The following is a 19,746-nucleotide window of genomic DNA, read 5'->3' on the forward strand; positions in this document are numbered from 1 at the left end:
TGTTAAGGGATTTGTTTTAGCAATTTCTGAAGGTTTCTATGTCAGTGCTGGCAGGTGTTGGGGGAAGGTCACTTCCCGGAGGTGTGTGTCTTTTCCCCAGTTGTCAGGCAAGTGGGGTAAGTAGACATCCCCAGGTGGGGGGGTACAGAGAATCCCAGCTGGTGACTAGGAGACACTGAGCAGTGCCATATCTAATCTCATCAGTGACATCGGTCCCAAAGTGGCTACAGGACAGCACTCTCTTCCTCTTGCCTCGCTGAGCTTGGTTACCATTCCATGTTGCCGGCACACAGCACAGACACTTTCCCATCCTGGGCTGTTCTCACCTCGTGCTCCTCTCCATTCAGGAAATAGCTCACAGCTTATCCCCAGCCAATGGGAACAGAGGGGTGTGGACTGTGGAAGGCAAAGTAGAAGCCCAGTACTGGAGCGTGGCTGTGGGGCCCTAGGGCAGATCGGAGCAGGATTTTGTGGAGGATATGATAATATGACAGGGAGGCTGCAGGGGGCCCCCTGGAGCTAGGGGCGGGGTTGCAATTGTGACCCCTGCAACCCCTTATGCTACGCCCATGCAAGCAGACTGAGGACATGGATTACTGGAACCATATCCTGTGGTCTGATGAGACCAAGATAAACTTATTTGATTCAGATGGTGTCAAGTGTGTGTGGCGGCAACCAGGTACAAAGACAACTGTGTCTTGCCTACAGTCAAGCATGGTGGTGGGAGTGTCATGGTCTGGGGCTGCATAAGTGCTGCTGGCACTGGGGTGCTACAGTTCATTGAGGGAACCATGAATGCCAACATGTACTGTGACATACTGAAGCAGAGCATGATCCGCTTCCTTCGGAGACTGGGCTGCAGGGCAGTATTCCAACATGATAACGACCCCCAACACACCTCCAAGAGGACCACTGCCTTGCTACAGAAGCTGAGGGTAAAGGTGATAGACTGGCCAAGCGTGTCTTCAGACTTAAACCCTATTGAGCATCTGTGGGGCATCCTCAAATTGAAGGTGGAGAAGCACAAGGTCTCTAACATCCACCAGCTCTGTGATGTTGTCATGGAGAAGTGGAAGAGGACTCCAGTGACAACCTGTGAAGCTCTGGTGAACTCCATGCCCAAGAGGGTTAAGGCAGTGCTGAAAAATAATGGTGGCCACACAAAATATTGTCACTTTGGGCCCAATTTGGACATTTTCACTTAGGGGTGTACTCACTTTTGTTGCCAGTGGTTTAGACAATAATGGCTGTGTGTTGTTATTTTGAGGGGACAGAAAATATACACTGTTATACAAGCTGTACACGCACTACTTTACATTGTAGCAAAGTGTCATTTCTTCAGTGTTGTCACATAAAAAGATATAATAAAATGTTTACAAAAATGTGAGGGGTGTACTCACTTTTGTGAGATACTGTATATATCTTATAAGGAATATTTTGGGCTCTACTTGACCTGACCTCATGTCACCCTCATGTTTATTCTCCTACTGATGATCAAATTAAAAAAAAGTGACACTAAATGATATCTTTATTCTTTAAAATAATGTATGCACATCAAGAACTTAATGGCTCTGTTCTATTTTTTCATGAAAATATAAAATTATTCCCATTGTGTTTTTCTGCCCCCCCCCCCCTCTCCCCCAACATCCATTTGCAGAGCATGTTAGTTGCAGGTACAAGTACTGCTCCATGCACACTACAAATCCCATCTCGGGAGCAAGCAAGAAAGGGTGACTGCGTTCCTAAATACAATGGAACCATGCAAAATGAATATAGCCACCTTCAAAACATGAAGTTGGATCACAGCAGCAATAAAATAACAAAAAAATAAAATAAAAGGAATTTGGAGATTTGGAGGAGGCTGAGAGCAATACTGTAAAAGGTACTTTTTGAGTTACAAATACATACTTGAATATATTTTTTAAATAGTGTCAGATTCATGAGTTGATAATAAGACTAATGGGCCTTTAGCATTCGCTAGTCCTACCCCAGGACACAAGATTAAATGAAAACGATAAAGTCATTGAACGTGAATTACTGTACCCCACCATCTCTTTCGCTCTCTTTTTCTTTTTCTCTCTAGAAGGATTCATTTACTTCTGCAGAATAAATTCAATAATTAGCTGATATTTCAGGGCACAACCCAATCTTTTACTCTCCATAGACAACACTAAATAGGAATGGATTCAAAGTTCAGTGAAGTTATGAGTATGTCTCAGCATAATTTCATCCTGTGAACAGTTAATAAGCAATCTCATATCATATATAAGGAAAACCGGCTTGCCATTGCACATTCTTCTGCACTTCTGTCTGTAGTATGGAGCCTGAATTCATGCAGTAAATCAACTTTGAACTTTATCTTTACAGTTTTTTTTTCACTCATACTGGACATAAAGTTTGTCTTACAGAAGCTACAGACAATTGTAGAACAGGAAAAATAAGAGCGCTACTCATTTTTAATGATTTAATGAATTACATATTTCTGTACACTTTTTTCAACAAAGAACACACATAAGGTAAGTCACTTGCTCTAATTTAGTCATACCAAAGGATAAATATAGTATTAACGTGTAATGTTTTTAGTTTATATAATATAGAGTTATACATTCTTAAAACGTATTGCATAAGGGTTAAAACCCATTTAAAAAGTCAGCTGATGCATTCCTTGTCTGGTAAAAGCATAAGTAATAATCACGAACAATTATCCATTTAATCTTTAAAAAAAAATCTAGACATAGCATGTCACAGAGCAAATCAGGAGCAAAATTAAGGCTAGCTACAGTTTTTTTTAAATATCTAGTTTGAAGGGACATAGAATGTTTTTATTGAAGTAAAGGTAAGGTATTTATATTGCAATTTGTGCTTCACTGCCTAAACATCTATTTGAAGGAATATTTATAATTAAAAAGTGTTGATGTGCGAAAATCTACTTTTTGTGTATTGTTTAGTAATATACATACAGTCATGTCAAAAATAAATTACACCCCATGAAAGTTGTGGTCCATTTCAACACATTTGAACATGCAAACATTCGTTCTTTATTCACTCACTGTCTACAGATAAAGGTGATATAGTTGAAAAGGAGCAAATAGAAAAAATGCCTTTTCATTAATTTATTGAACAAAAATGTCAGTAGATGTACTGGTGTACTGTGGAAAATATAAGTACAACCTTGGCATTAAAAGCTGGTATTGCCCCCATTAGCAGAAATTTCTTCTTGTAGAGGTTTTGTATAGCTGCCCACCAGTCTCTGACAGTGACATTTTTGGCCACTTTTCCATGAAAAATGCTTTCATTTGCAAGATGTCTGTGGGTTTATGCACATAAACTGCTCTTTTCAAAACCTCCTACAAAATTTTAGCAGGAATCACATTAAGGCTATGACTAGGGCAGTCCATAACCCTCTATTTTTTTCTTTTTGAGCCATTCCGTGTATAAAGACTCAATTTTGATTCAACTTCAACTTTTAGACAGATAACCTCATGTTCTCATCAAGCACATGATATAGAATGTATAGTTAACTTGATGACTGTGAGCTGTCCAGGCTCTGAAGCAGCAAAGCAACCCCAAACAATAGCATTTTTATCACTATGCTTCACACTTATGAGGTTCTCCTCAAATACTGTCTCTGATTTGTGACAAATAGGTCTACTTGTTAGGGCTTGTTCACACTAAATTTCTAACGCTGAACAAATGCTCCTATAGCGTTAGTTAGGCATTAGGCATTAGACGCACGTTAATGAGCTTTAATATGGGCGTTAGACTGCCGTTTTACAAGCGTTAATGACAAGTCAAAAATGCTCCCCAAACGCTCTAGGCACCGTTTTGAAGCGTTTGATGAGCGTTAAGGCGTGTTAAAACTGCTCCACAACTGCCTATTCCATTACAGGAAATAAACGAATATTAGCGACCCGCAACCGTGCTGCAAATGCCTGCCAGAGTGTTTACCAAGCGTTACTATAGACTTGAATGTGAGGTGTTGAAAAGCTTCCAACGCCTCCTGACTCAACACGAGGCTTCAATTTTGAAGTGAAGTGACGCTAACACTTCATATTTTGATAATGTGACCAGCACTGTGTACTGTCCAATGTTATCATTTGCATAAGCATTTGAGGGGCATTTTTAATGCCTCTCAAACGCCTGCTTTTAATGCCAGTGTGAACCTAGTCTTACTGTGACAAACAACTCGATCTTTGATTCATCAGACTGCAGCATGTTGTTCCAGAAGGCCTGATCTTTGCCTATATGTTCCATGCCAAACTATAATCTTGTTCTAATGTTCTTTTTGATCAGCAAAGGCTTTTTCTTAACTCTTTGCAACTCTACAGGTTGAATTGATGCAATCTTTTTTCGACTATAGATGCATGTATTTTTATCCCAAATGTTGCAAGTTTTACCTGAACAACTCACAATAAGATTTTGGGTTCTTAGAGACTTATTTTACCATGAAATGGCAAGCCCCTGGGATGAATTTGCTGAACCAGACGGTCATGGACAAATTAGCAGTCTCCATCACTTGTAGGCTATTTTCCTTACACTGGAGCAACTATTTTCAACTAATTTGGCAATCGTTTTTAGATTTCTTGCCAGACTCCTAGGCATCCAAAACTTTCTGAGGGTCGTAGAGAGCTCTTTTTATCTTGGCATGATGACACCACACACATTAATAGCAATGAGAACACCAGACCCTAGATATCTGATATTAAAACAACATGGGTTCCACCTGCATACTCCCTAATGTGGCCCTAATCAGTGGAACACTGGGTTCAAATTTTGTGGATTTAAAAAGGTGATAAATGTAAGGGTATACTTACTTTTTCCAAAAGAAAAAAAATCTGCGTTTTCATTCACTTAGATCATGGTAATGAATACAAGAGGTCAATATTTATTCAAGTATATTATCTTTATTTGTAGGCACTATTTGAATCAAGATCTAATGTTTGCCTGTTCAGATAGGATGTAGATTTTCAGACTTTACAGGTACCATACTATGGTAATATTGCTGTAAAAGATCATATAACAAAGATTTTTAGGAAAAATAAAAGCATTTTTTAAAAAATATTTGTCACATGATCTTCGCATAAATATCGCTGTTCTCTATTGAGGAAGCAGACCGCATTGTATGAAAAACGCATTAAAAGGGGATGCCATTCCCCCGTTAGCCAAGATTGTGTTGATATGCAGGATTCTATAGTCAAAATAGTAAGGATAAAGGACCTGAGTAAGCATTTATAAGGGCAGTGGTGTAAGGCATTTTAACCACATGAGTACCAGACACTTTCTCCCCCTTCTTGCTCAGGCCAATTTTCAGCTTTCAGCGCTGTCAAACAAATACTGAAAATCTTGAAAAAAAATATGCTTTTCTTCATTTCGGTTATAACATTTTGGAAACATTTTGGAAATAAATAACTTTTCTTCACAGATTTAGGCAAACATATATACTGTTACATTTCTTTGGTGAAAAACAAAAACAAATCAATGTATATTTTATTTAGTCCATACGAAAATGAAACTAAAAAATCTGTGATTGACCCTACCTGTACCATGAAATCACTGTGACCAATCACAGAGGTCTTTAGAATAGTACACAATGAATGGAAGCCATCTATTGTGTACAATTGTCATGTGACCTACTGTGATTGGTCACAGCAATCACATGCTACTAGCAGTGGTTCAGTACACTGATCTGTCATCCGCTGTCCGATGGAGACAGTGGGTGACAGAACATCGTATGACGTCCACCCAGAATGGGAAAGCTCCAGTTCGGCCGCCATTTCTTTATAGGCTGAGCAGAAAGCAGTTAATAATGCTCCTACATAGTATTACAGAAGATTGACTGTGTTCGCCTCTGTCAGAGGAAGTCTATTGGAAAGAACTATAAAAGAGAATTAAAAAAATTTACATGTAAAAAAATAATAATCAAAATATGGAAGCACAAGCATGTAACATGTACATTGCCTTATTTAATCAGCATATACAGTAGAAATCAATTAAAAGTGTGTATTTACTGAAAAACACTAGTTTCCCTGTAGTGAATAACTTATGTCCTCAATCTGAAAAAAAAAATTTATACCATATTTTGTTTAACCCATTTAATAAGAGAGTGATCTAAAATCCTTTTCCATGGTTTCTATGGAATAGTATATGGAATAGAAATGGAATAGTATACCATATTACTCAGCTATAGCCAAAGACCTGGTTAAGAGTCATAGTAAGAACATTTATCTCTGCCACTTATTCGCACAGTGCCCACACCCTGAAAGTTTACAAGAGTAGTATTTCAGTCAGAACTATAAAAAGATTAATGAATAACTATTGTTCCTGAAACATTTCTTGAATCTTTCAGCCTCTTTAATTGTCAAGTCTACTGAAATACGACACATTAGGGGTTATTTACTAAAGGCAAATCCACTTTGCACTACAAGTGCACTTGAAAGTGCACTTGGAAGTGCAGTCGCTGTAGATCTGAGGGGGACATGCAAGGAAAATAAAAAACAGCATTTTAGCTTGCACCTGATTGGATAATAAAATCAGCAGAGCTTCCCCTCATTTCAGATCTTCCCCTCAGATTTACAACAACTACACTTCCAAGTGCACTTGCAGTGCACTTGTAGTGCAAAGTGGATTTGCCTTTAGTAAATCAACCCCATTGCTTACTAAAGGCAAGTGCACTTCAGTGGCGGCTGGTGCTCCAAATTTTTTTGGGGGGGGGAGCAAACAAACTGAAAAAAAAAACCCCATCAATTGCCGCCACTGTGTCATCAAATGCAGCCACTGTGCCCATCAATTGCCGCCACTGTGCCCATCAATTGCAGCCACTGTGCCCATCAATTGCCGCCACTGTGCCCATCAAATGCAGCCACTGTGCCATCGAATGCTGCCACTGTGCCATCAAATGCAGCCACTGTGCCATCAATTGCTGCCAGTGTGCCCATCAATTGCTGCCAGTGTGCCCATCAATTGCCATTACTGTGCCCCATCAATTGCTGCCAGTGTGCCCATCAATTACCACTACTGTGCCCCATCAAATGCTGCCAGTGTGCCCATCAATAGCCGCTACTGTGCCCCATCAAATGCTGCCAGTGTGCCCATCAATAGTCGCTACTGTGCCCCATCAAATACTGCCAGTGTGCCCATCAATAGCCGCTACTGTGCCCCATCAAATGCTACCAGTGTGCCCATCAATAGTCGCTACTGTGCCCCATCAAATGCTGCCAGTGTGCCCATCAATAGCCGCTACTGTGCATCAGTTGCTGCCAGTGTGCATCACCCTGCACTTACCTGTCTTGCAGCGGGTCAGCGGCGGTGTCCTGCACGCTCTTCGATATCATCTTCCGTCCTCTCTATCAGGCGTCCAATCACAGCGCCTGACGTTTCAGCCAATCAGATGACAGGTAACAGACCCGAGCCCCTGATTGGCTGAGAGGCAGGTCAGTGTTAGCAAAGTGAATTCCTTCGCTTTGCTAACACACAGCTGAGTGAACAGCGAACTCACAGCATTGCGCCCGGTGTTCACCTTTTTGGGCGCCTATTAGAGCCTACAGCTCTAATCAGGTGCTTCAAAAAAACAACCCCGCCGCTGTAATTCAGGTGCCCGGCACCCGAAAAGGAGCCGGCTGCCTGAATAGGGGGTGTCAGCGATGACCATAGATAGATAGATTCAGGTAATGCAGGAATCTATCTATGGTGATAGAGCGGTGCTAGGAGAGGGGGGGCGTTGCTCCTGAGCCCTTTATGGACACACAACCACTGGTGCACTTGGAAGTGCAGTCACTGTAGATCTGAGGGGAAGATCAAAATGAGGGAAATCGTGTACAAGCAAAAATGCTGTTTTTTTATTTTCCTTGCATCTCCCCTTCGGATCTACAGCGACTGCACTTCCAATTGCACTTGTAGTGCACAGTGGATTTGCCTTTAGTAACTAAACCCCATTTACTTTTTAAGTCACCTTCCTATCATAATCTGTAACCTGTTTTTTCAATTACATTTAAATCAACCACTACACAAGGTTTGTAATGTAAAGCAATCCTAGCAGTGGTGGTGCCTGCATTAAATTACGCATATTTGTTTCACATGCAGCAATTCTGACAACAAAGTTTTTATGAAACAATGGAAGACAGCAGCACAATGAAAACAAAAACACTTATTCATAAACATTGTGGAACTTTACAAAACAACACCATGTTGTAGGTTTCCCTCTAATCCTTATGCCGCGTACACACGGTCGGACTTTACGGCAGACTTTGCCCGGCGGACTTTTCGACGTACTTTACGAATGAACGGACTTGCCTACACACAATCCACCAAAGTCTGTCGAATTCGTACGTGATGACGTACGACCGGACTAAAACAAGGAAGTTCATAGCCAGTAGCCAATAGCTGCCCTAGCGTGGCTTTTTGTCCGAACTAGCATACAGACGAGCGGACTTTTCGACCGGACTCGAGTTCGACGGATAGATTTAAAACATGTTTCAAATCTAAGTCCGTCCAACTTTTGAGCAAACAAAGTCCACTGGAGCCCACACACGATCGAATTGTCCGACGAAATCCCATCCGCCGGGCAAAGTCTGCCGTAAGGTCCGCTCGTGTGTACGCGGCATAAGGATTGTGGAATGGAGTAAGAGCCCTGAAATGGTAGATACAATAGGTTTAAGCATGGCAATGGAGAGCCCTCAGCATAGACAGCAATGTCCTACCCTATGGCCTCATGCTCATATTCCCTGTAACCCAGCATCAACCTTGCCTTATGTAAGCTGACACTGGCCCTGTTCTGTTGCTCCTTCCTTGCTCTATCTTCCCATTACATTCCTCTATTGGAGCTTCTGGCTATGGTGGAGCTTTTGACCATGTGACATTGTTTGAGCACGAGTGGCCAATTGCAAGGCCCAAACACTGTCACATGGATGGAATGATGACTTCATCCACATGAATAAGCTCTGACACTATCCATCACTGTAGCTTTCCCAGGATGGAACCCTGCAGTGGGTATGCAGTGAGACTGTGAGAGGGGGGTGGAATGTGAATAGGCAAGGGATAGTGTTGCTTTAAAATCTTGTTTGCATACTCTCCTTTCTTGTGTTGAGGTCCCCTGGGTTAATGGCCAAGCCTACTGCACCAGAAGGTACTGGCGCCAAAGTCCCAACAGTGGTCTCTCCTGCTTTATGAAATATTTTTGCTTGGTAAAAGGATGCCCAATTAAATTACAAAATAAAGATTTACCTATTTCCTGAGCACAGCTTTCTTTCACTTTTTTTCCATAAAGAATTTTATTGAGATTACATAGAACAGTACATACATCGAAAAACATAACGACAAATGTTTTATGCGAGATTCCAAGGCACATAGACAAATCATAAGTAGTAAATGGTTATCAAGCCTGCAAGTATTCCAACTCCACAGTCTTATGCCCCGTACACACGGTCGGACATTGATCGGACATTCCGACAACAAAATCCTAGGATTTTTTCCGATGGATGTTGGCTCAAACTTGTCTTGCATACACACGGTCACACAAAGTTGTCGGAAAATCCGATCATTCTGAACGCGGTGACGTAAAACACGTACGTCGGGACTATAAACGGGGCAGTAGCCAATAGCTTTCATCTCTTTATTTATTCTGAGCATGCGTGGCACTTTGTGCGTCGGATTTGTGTACACATGATCAGAAATTCCGACAACGGATTTTGTTGTCGGAAAATTTTATAGCTTGCTCTCAAACTTTGTGTGTCAGAAAATCCAATGGAAAATGTGTGATGGAGCCTACACACAGTCGGAATTTCCGACAACAAGGTCCTATCACACATTTTCCGTCGGAAAATCCGACCGTGTGTACGGGGCATAAGACTGGTGGGGTGTGTTAGTAGAACTGTAAAAAGGTATCCTAAAGGGAATGTTCATACAAAGAGGAGAGACAGAGAGAGAGAGAGAGAGAGAGAGAGAGAGAGAGAGGAAAAAAAGAAAAACAAAAGTGGGGGGGTACACAGAAGGGAGTGGAGAAGGGGGAAGCGGGAGAGGGTATAGGGCATAGGAGTTATCAGAACCAGTATTCATTCTCCAGTGTAGCCTTCCTACTCAGATTTGTTTTCTTTTACCGCCTCCAGCTAAGAGAGTGGCAGTTTTAGTTTAAGAGTTATAGGCTTGAAAACGCTGTGTTAATTTAAACTGAGTCCAACACGCCCATGTTTTCGTAAATTTTTGGAAACGCTCTTGCGAGATGTCGGAATGTGTGTGGATTGCCAATGCACCAGAATGCATAGTCTTGCCGCATTTACCATATGCATGGCCAGGGACTTATAGTATTCAGTTTTGGTTAGATGTGTATGGTGCAGAAGGTACTGTGCCGGGGAGTAATCCAAGGTGTACGTAGTAGTGTGCGCAATAAACTCATGTATCTCCTTCCAGAATGGCTGAAGGGAATCACAGTCCCCCCAAATGTGGAGCATGGTTCCCTTTGCTCTACCACATCTCCAGCATTTATCTGGGATAGATGGGAAAAATTTGTGTAGGCGTGTTGGGGTCCTGTACCAGTGTGTTTCAATTTTGTAGCAATTTCCCTGGATGACAACATTAAGGGAGCCCTTGTGAGTATATTTATTAATGAGGACCCAATCATCATCAGTGAGGGAAATCTGAAGATCAGACTCCCAGGCTATACGTGCTGAGTCTAGGGTGCTGGTGGGGTCCTCTAGGAGTATACTGTATATACAAGAAATCAAGTGTCTTTGTGGGGGAGGTCGTGTACATAATGATTCAAAGGGCGTCAATTGTCTCGTCCATGTCTCTGCCATCGCAGAGGAAGTATCGTATCTGCCTGTATGACCAGAACGGAAAGGAATTGGAAAGGGACGTAGATACTAAGTCCTCATATGAGCGAGGGGATCCACGAGAGAAAAACTGATGAGCTAGTACTTTGTCGTGAGGCCATTCCTGACTTAGAAAGGAATTGGGAGCTCCTGATGTAAAACTGGGGTTTCCTCTTAGTGTAGTTAGGGGCCCAGGGATCGAAGAGAATGTTACATTTTTTGTCGCTCGCCCAAAGGCCCCGAGAGATGAGTGAATAAGAGGATGTATCACGATCTCTGGTGGCCAATGTCGGTGTAGTATCCAGGGTATAGATCTGAGAGGGAGTCGTGTGAATGATTTATCTAAGAGCACCCAGACCTTCCCAGCCTCATGGATGTTCCAGTCTACAAGTCGCATAAGATGGCTTGCCAGATAGTATTTGTAAAGATCTGGCAGACCAATACCACCTCTAGTTTTTAAGCGTGTGAGTCGAGAACACTTAATATGGGGAGGAGAGTTTCTCGTATTTTTCACGTGTGTCCCTTAATGTAAAAGGCTTAAATGTGCCAGAAAAACCATCACAAGTCATGTCCGCCCTTGCTAAACAGAAGGCTCAGTTTATCCTCCTCCAGGAAACCCATTTCCGCTCAGATTCCATTCCTAAACTTACTGCACAATACAGTGCATTCCGATCAACCTAGTGACCTCTTTTTTTGCAACATACAAGAAGGCATGCTCATTGTTTATATGGAGAAACTCTCTTCCTCATATTAAGTGTTCTCGACTCATATGCTTAAAAACTAGAGGTGGTATTGGTCTGCCAGATCTTTACAAATACTATCTGGCAAGCCATCTTATGCGACTTGTAGACTGGAACATCCATGTCTATCTTGTCCCTACTCCCCTCCTTTCCGTCCCCCACCCCTCATCCGCACCAGCCTGTTCTCCAGCTTTGCCACCTCGATGTTTGCAGGCGCATTCTAAACCACGGGATAGTGAACGTATTTTTCACGTGTGTCCCTTAATGTAAAAGGCTTATATGTGCCAGAAAAACCATCACAAGTCATGTCCGCCCTTGCTAAACAGAAGGCTCAGTTTATCCTCCTCCAGGAAACCCATTTCCGCTCAGATTCCATTCCTAAACTTACTAACAATCTCTATCGCACAGTCATTCACTCCACGAACCTCACCGCAAAGACTAAAGGAACTTCCATACTAATATCCAAGCACGCACCTTTCCAACTGTCAGACTCCTTGGTGGACCCAGAGGGCAGGTTTGTCTTTATCAAGGGCCTATACCCATCTAATCCACTGACATTGGCGAATATTTATTCTCCAAATGAACATCAGGTTTCCTTTTTCAGGAAAATCAGTGATCTATTACTCTCCTTTAGGGAGGGCATGGTCCTTCTAGGGGGAGACTTTAATGTTCCTCTAAATCCAGAGATTGATACTTCCTCAGGTACCTCCATGTTGTCATATTGAGGCCCTACACGATACGTGGCGCACTCTATTCCCTTCGGTCAAGGACTATACTTTTTACTCCATTCCATTTCAAAAGTACTCCCGCATAGATTTTTTCTTTCTTTCCCAAACTGACCTGACTTATCTAACACATGCTACAATGGACCCAATGTTTCTGTCGGACCATCACCCTATATCAGTCACCCTGACTTTCCCGGAATCAACTTCCAGAACTAAAACTTGGCGATTAAACTCTTCCCTGCTTAAGGATGTGGAATTTGCCACACGCCTAGAAGCCTGAATTCACAACTATTTCAGGGAGAATTCCTCCCCAGACATCTCTCCAATCACCTTGTGGGAAGCCCGCAAGTGTGTTATTCGGGGGGAACTTATGGCTCATCAAAGGTTTTTCGATATGGGACAGGGAGTATTGGGTTGCAGCTTTCGCAGGTGACAGCCTCCTTTCCCTGACCTCCCCACGTATCTCTTTACCTAACCTGCTGAAAGATATAGAAAACTTTGGGATCTTATCATACCTAAAGATCAACTATACTAAATTGCATGCCTGAATGTTTCCCTTACAAATAAAGATGTAGAATTTTGTCAGAGCTCCTTCCCATTTCTATGGAACAAGAAGGCCATCACATATCTGGGTATTCAAATTACGGGCAAATTAGCTGACTTGTACAACGAGAACTTCTTTGTAGCCTTGAAAAGAGCCCAACATGACCTAAAAGAATGGGGAAACCTCAATGTCTCGTGGTTTGGCCGATCTGCCCTTCTAAAAATGATAATCTTGCCACGTCTTCCATACCTTATACAGTATAGACAAGGGAAGGGGGGGGAAAGAAAAGAAAAAAAAAGGGGGGGGGGGAATCGAATAGAAAGAGGGGGAGGGGGGAGAGGAGTCAGAGATATAGAGACAAAAGAAATGGAAAGTGAAGAGATCCGGAGAGAAGGATGAATGAGAAGTAAACTTGTAGATATCACAAGTTGTAGAAAAAAGGAAATACCAGAGGTCGAAATAGAAATACTAGTCCACCTAAGGGACAGTAAGCTGGATGGACAGCAGACTCACTTATAGATCTGCTGTAGGGGGACAATGGATATGTCTGAAATCACACACTGCTGCAATATGGAAGATCTCGGAGACAGTAGTTTAATGGGGAACAATAAGAAAGAGAGGAAGGTAAGCTAGACCGCTGTGGAGCAAGCAAACAGTATTAAAAAGGAGAGGTAACGTTGCTATCAGCCTGCAAGTGTCATACATTTCTAAACAGCAATCTTGTATTATAGAACCTTATTTAAAACAAACTCAATCTTAATAACCTATTAATAGACCGTTGTTTAGACCAAACAGAGGAAAATGCCACCCAAACATGGGCAAGATACTGTTGAGAGTAGCATAGAGTAACTATCATAAAAGAAAGCATATTCAGACTCCTTCACTCTGGAGGAGCCGCCTGTAGTGCAAGCGTGGCTCCGAGGGGAGGAGTAGTGATGTTTCGAGGGGAGGAGTAGTGATGTTTATGTTGAAGCATTCCTAGGGATCCCAAAATTAAAACCCCAACAGCTAGGCAGAAAATAATGTCGCCCCCCCCCCCCCCCCCCCCAAGATCTCACATTCTCAGGTTGCACATGTCTAAGAAACAAATTTCTACTGTGTAAAGCTTGTAATGTATGGGATCTCCACGAATCACCGATGCTCACTTGTAGTAACTTAAGGTAAGGAAGGACAGACTAGTCAATAAAGGAATCATAAGGTATCAGTGCCGCCATGATCAAATGCATCTGTCGTCAAATCAAGGTCAACGACAGGCCCCAGAGAGTGGCTCATTGCAGTCTTGAGAGGGCCAAAGAAATATATATACTAGCATCGGTGATCCGTGGAACATAGCTAAATAGACATATAATGTACATAAAAAGGCACATAATATTAACAAAAAAAAAGAAAGGGGGGGAGCTTCAAGTGGTGACACGGTGAAGTCATCAACTGGGAGCATCTGGTGACCGTTTAAAGTTTCAGTGTATGTGCTGATGGTATGGCAGTCACTGAGGTTCAGGGAGCACTCTAGGTTCCTGGGTTGATGGGTAGTTCTCATCATGGGGCAATGAGAGACCGCGTAAGTATTTTAAGCCTCATTACAGGGCTAGGGTCCAGTAACAACATGCTAGCTGTCGATCGACCCTGCAGTATTCATGATCAGTCACCTAGGGCTAGCAATATGGAGGAGGCTGCTTGGAGTTTAGAACAGGTTCAGTTTTAACTCTGGTCAAACATAAATGGCGCAAACAGGATTAAAACAATGCAAACTTTAATTGTATGCACTTACAAGCAGGCAGTCTCATGTACTCTGAAAGAATCTCAGGTTTCAAGGCGATCCCTGAAGGGAGTTGCAGGGGGTCCAGGGCTGTGTTGGTTCAGGTCTTGGCAGGATACGTGGGCTCCGGGTGAGGACAGGTCTGCTCTTCGTCTCCTGGAACGCTGCCTTTGTGCTTTTGGAGAGGAATTGTGTGACACCGGGCGCCACGGCTCTGTTGGGAAATAAAAGGTTCACCAATCCAGAAGATCCATCAGGGGCAGGTCAAGCTGCTCACAGAAGGTTTGTAGGTCTTCTGGTGACCGAAGGAGAGCAGTACGGCCTCTAGCGGAGGCAGAGAGGCAAAACAGAAACTTCCAGCGGTATTGAATGTTTCGGGATCTTAGTAGATCCAGCAGGAGGCGCAGAGCCCATCTGTTCTGTAAAGTAGTTGGGGAGAGGTCCTGAAAAAGCTTAATCTCAGTACCATTGTGCAATATGTGGCCTCTTTCCCTAGCCTTCCTCAGTATTTCTTCTTTAAGCGTAAAGTTCACTATACAACATATCACATCCCTCGGGGGTTTATTGTCTCGGGTGGGGGTCTAAGAGCCTGGTGTAGCCTCTCCATTTCGATTGGGGAGTCCGCTGGGCGGTCCAGTAAATCATTAAAAATAGTGAAGATCGTTTTCTGCAGGGACCCAGCTTCTATCCCCTCAGGCACTCCCCTGACCCTAACGTTATGTCTGCAACCACGATTGTTGAGGTCCTTGACTGGACGGTGTAGGTCAAACAGATAGGATAGTTGTGAATCATAGGTGCATTGCACTTGCCTTATAGCTGCAGTGTGGAGTTGCGTGGTTTGCTTCAAATCCGAGAGAGGGTAGCCACCGCCTGGATATCCGTCTTGAGATCCAGGATAGCAGCCGACAGGGTGTTCGTGATGTCGGAGGCTACTCTCTGCAGGTCTGATAGGGTCACCAATGGACTTAAATGCCTGCCTGGCGTGTCTCTCTCCTCCGACTGTGAGTCTGATCTGTTGCTCAAGGAACAGGGGCCTGAGGCCTGCGAAGCCTCGTGGTTATCGGAACGGAGGGTGCGGAACAGCTCAGGGATGTTACGGCTGAGCTGAGTTCCGGTCTCCTTCGGTGCCTGGGATGGCGAGGCGCTCCTTTTCGGCTTACCCTTGGTAAAAAGGTGCGATGGTTCCCCAAAAGAGTAGAATGTAGTCCTCGGCTTGCAGGAGCTCTTTGCTTAAGCAGCCATCTTAGGACCCAGCCAAACCACACACCCCCTTCTTTCACTTTTTTATGGTACGATTTGGGAGTTTCAGAGATTCCCGAACAATTGTTCTTTTATTGTTCATCACATAAGAGTGTGCACATCCAATTTGATAGATATAGATAAGCACACATTCATACACTGAATGAGAAAGGGAGGGTGTCTACATAGCAGACCTGTGTACGATCAGATCTAACAAAAATGTTTAGTCCACGAAAACACCCGTACTTGAAAATTCTAACACCTAATCTACAGAATGGGGACTATTTCATTGTTGGCCCTTAAGTAACTAACCTTTTTGCTGTTTATCGTGTTATGCCCTGTACACGCGACCGGTTTTGCCGTCAGAATAAACTGCGAAGGTTTCTCCAACGGAACTCCAACGGAATTCCGCTCAAGCGGTCTTGCCTACACACGGTCACACCAAAGTCTGACTTTCCAGAACGCGGTGTGTGACGTACAACACGTACGACGGGACTAGAAAAAGAAAGTGCAGTAGCCAATAACTTCCGTCTCGTACTTGCTTCAGAGCATGCGTCATTTTTGGTCCGTCGGAACAGCATACAGACGAGCGGGTTTCCCGATAGGAATTGGTTCCATCGGAAATATTTAGAACACGTCGGACCTTTTCTGTCAGACATTCCGCTCGTGTGTATGCGGCTTTAGTGAAACTACATTAGCCACTTTTAGAGGAAATATACTGTATGCACACATGCAGGCAAACAGCAATGAAAAAAAAAAAAATAAGCACAGACCTCTTCTTCTGAAAATATTGTCTGGCTGTTATTCTGACTCTCTGACTTCCATATGTTCTGAATTACTGAAACATTTAGGCAGATCCATATGGGACTTTTACCTTTCTCTGACTTTCCTGATTTGCATACTTGTTCCAGGTCAGTGAATTGGAAAGTACTGAAGTCAAAGGTCAGAATAACAGGCAGACAAAAGGTATCTTCAGAAGGTGAGGGTCAGCAGGGGCAGCCCCATATTGCTTCCTTGACAGGCTTTACTTTAAAAAACAACTGAAACATTTTTCATTAAAAAATCATCAAGAGTAAAATGGCATGCAATGTGCACTAACCAATAGGAACCAGCTAGTTTTTACTTCACTTGAGATGGAACATTGAAACATAAATTCCTACAGACTTTGCACATTGCTTTGACTTACTGAATGAGCCTTAAAAATTGCACTTTACTGATTTTTATACAGATGTGCAAAGGTGATTCTGGAGCTACAAAACTCAATTTATTGATAAAGCTACACAAAAAAATGCCTTGTAGGAAAATATGTAAAATTGCTCGATAAAAAGACCATATTTTGTGGAAGCCATTTTGGGTAGCAAGTGTATTCACAAAGCCAAGTTAATGCCTTAACATTTAATTAGCATCTAATTATTTCTCCAAAAGTTCAGTGGCACCAGTTAACCCAAAATGACAACTGACATCAAAAACAAAGTCTCTGTACTAGTTCTAGAACTGAAGTCCAAGTAGACCTTTGTCAGCATGTCCTACAAGCTGGAAAGAACAGGCTGCCTAAGACTACCATAGCTTAAATCTTATCAAATAAACATCTACAAAAACATATGACGTTCTTACATTAGATTGAGACTGAGTTATTTTTGATGACCTACTATCAATGCATTACTGCAACAGGTAACTTGCTGTCAAGTTACAAAAATAATCCTCTTTAGATAAGTTTGTTGCGTATATTGCATTTTATGTACACACACCTGCACAGCTAAAATAGTATTTTCATACTGTGTGATGAAGAAGAAGACTTGTACTGAGTCTTAATTTACTGTAATAATTCTTATTACAACATATGCAATTGTTTTGCTCAAACTTTTATTATGTACTATTTACATGTCACAAGGCTTACTGTACTTTATATTACAGTGGGGGACGGAAAGTATTCAGACCCCCTTAAATTTTTCACTCTTTGTAAGTATTCAGACCTAGACATGTGCATTTTTCGTTTAGTTTCGTTTCGATTCGTTATTTAACTAAATTTGTTTAGTTAAATTCGTTGCATTTGTTACATTCGTTTTCGGGATTCGTTTAGTTTTGTATTCTAAAAAATTTGCCCGTATTTGAAAAAATTCGACCACATTCGAGAAAAACTATCAGATTCGAAAAAATTCTACTGCATTCCAAAAAAACTATCAAATTTGAAAAAATTCTACCGCATTCGAAAAAACTGTCAAATTCGAAAAAATTCTACCGCATTCGAAAAAATTTGACCGAATTTGAAAAAGTAAACTATATATAACCATTGCGAAATTCGAAATACGTATAGAATGAAAGTGAATTTGAATAGAAAAGATTAGAATAAAATAGAAAATAATAGAAAAGAATAGCATAGAAAAACAATAGAACAGAATAGAAAAAAATATAATATATTCTATTCTAATCTTTTCTATTCGAATTCTAATTCATTGTGTACCAAATTCCAATTTCGGAAGATGGTTTTATATATATATATATATATATATATATATATATATATATTCTAATCTTTTCTATTTGAATTTGAATTCATCCTATACGAAATTCTAATTTTGGAAGATGTTATATGTATATATATATATATATATATATATATATATATATATATATATATATATATATATATATATTTGGAAAATGGTTATATAGAAATAGAATGAAATTGAATTCTAATAGAAAAGACTAGAATAGAAAAAACAATAGAACACAATAGAAACAAATATTATATATATATATATATATATATATATATATATATATATATATATATATATATATATATATATATATATATATATATATATATATATAATATTTGTTTCTATTGTGTTCTATTGTTTTTTCTATTCTAGTCTTTTCTATTAGAATTCAATTTCATTCTATTTCTATATAACCATTTTCCAAATATATATATATATATATTATATATATATATATTTTATATATATATATATATATATATATATATATATATATATACATATACATATAACATCTTCCAAAATTAGAATTTCGTATAGGATGAATTCAAATATTCAAATAGAAAAGATTAGAATAGAAAATAATAGAAAAACAATGGAACACATGTTTCCCAGAAATGGTATCCAGGCATTTTGTTCTGACGTATGCCTATGTTCCTTTTGATCCTGTAAGTACCTGTCTATTTTAAATAAAGCTGTTTATTTACAATAAAATTGTATCATGGCTCCTTTGGTTCTCTTTGGATTGACAAGTTAAAGGTGATGTTTGAGAGATTCTCATCTTACTTCTGACATCGTGGCTAAGGGAGCTGGATGGCTGATGATAGCAGGGCCAGTGTTAGTGTTTTTGAACACAAAAGCGCTTTTCTCCTTTGGAAATCAAAGGAGTTGGTAAGAGGCTGCATACCTGTGGTGGAGGATTCACAGTGCACATATTTTTATGTCGATTGACAGCTGTCACAAAACTCACTTCGATGAAAATATCAAGCACTCTAATAAGTGGACTTTACTTTTGAAGAACTGTGTTTTGTTGCACAAGATGTATATGGTTAAATATTGATTTACTGAATTGCAATTAGTCACTGTGGCACTTTTAATGCATATATTTGCATGCTATTCATGTATTTATAGTTTTTTTTTAAAAGCGCACCATTTTCTTAGATTATAATACTTTATGTTACTATATACTATAATACTATATATTACTATATACTATAATACTATATATATATAGATAGTATATTTTTTCTATGCTGGTCTATTGTTTTTCTATGCTATTATTTATTATTTTCTATTGTTTTCTATTTTATTCTAATCTTTTCTATTTGAATGCAAATTCATTTCTATATATAAAACCATCTTCCGAAATTCGAATTTCGTATAAAATGAATTTGAATTATTTTTAAAGATTAGAATAGAGTAGAAAAGAATAGACT

At 40.6% G+C, this 19,746-nt stretch overlaps 2 protein-coding genes across 9 annotated transcripts in view; one reads left to right on the forward strand and one right to left on the reverse strand.

Moving 5' to 3' along the window:
- Nucleotides 1-19,746, reverse strand: part of IDUA (alpha-L-iduronidase) — a 244,971-nt gene that overhangs the window by 115,654 nt on the left and 109,571 nt on the right. The gene's annotated exons all lie outside the window — the stretch shown is intronic.
- The window catches only part of SLC26A1 (solute carrier family 26 member 1), a 98,653-nt gene continuing 81,176 nt past the window's right edge, over nt 2,270-19,746 (forward strand). For 3 of the 5 annotated variants that reach the window (XM_073597546.1, XM_073597556.1, XM_073597564.1), the window contains exon 1: nt 2,270-2,516. The gene's annotated coding sequence lies outside the window, so the exon portion shown is untranslated. The remainder of the gene's footprint in view (nt 2,517-19,746) is intronic. The other 2 variants (XM_073597528.1, XM_073597537.1) reach the window with 1 other exon arrangement.

Source organism: Aquarana catesbeiana, linkage group LG01 (assembly GCF_042186555.1).
Source record: "Aquarana catesbeiana isolate 2022-GZ linkage group LG01, ASM4218655v1, whole genome shotgun sequence".
NCBI classification, from domain to species: Eukaryota; Metazoa; Chordata; class Amphibia; order Anura; family Ranidae; genus Aquarana; species Aquarana catesbeiana.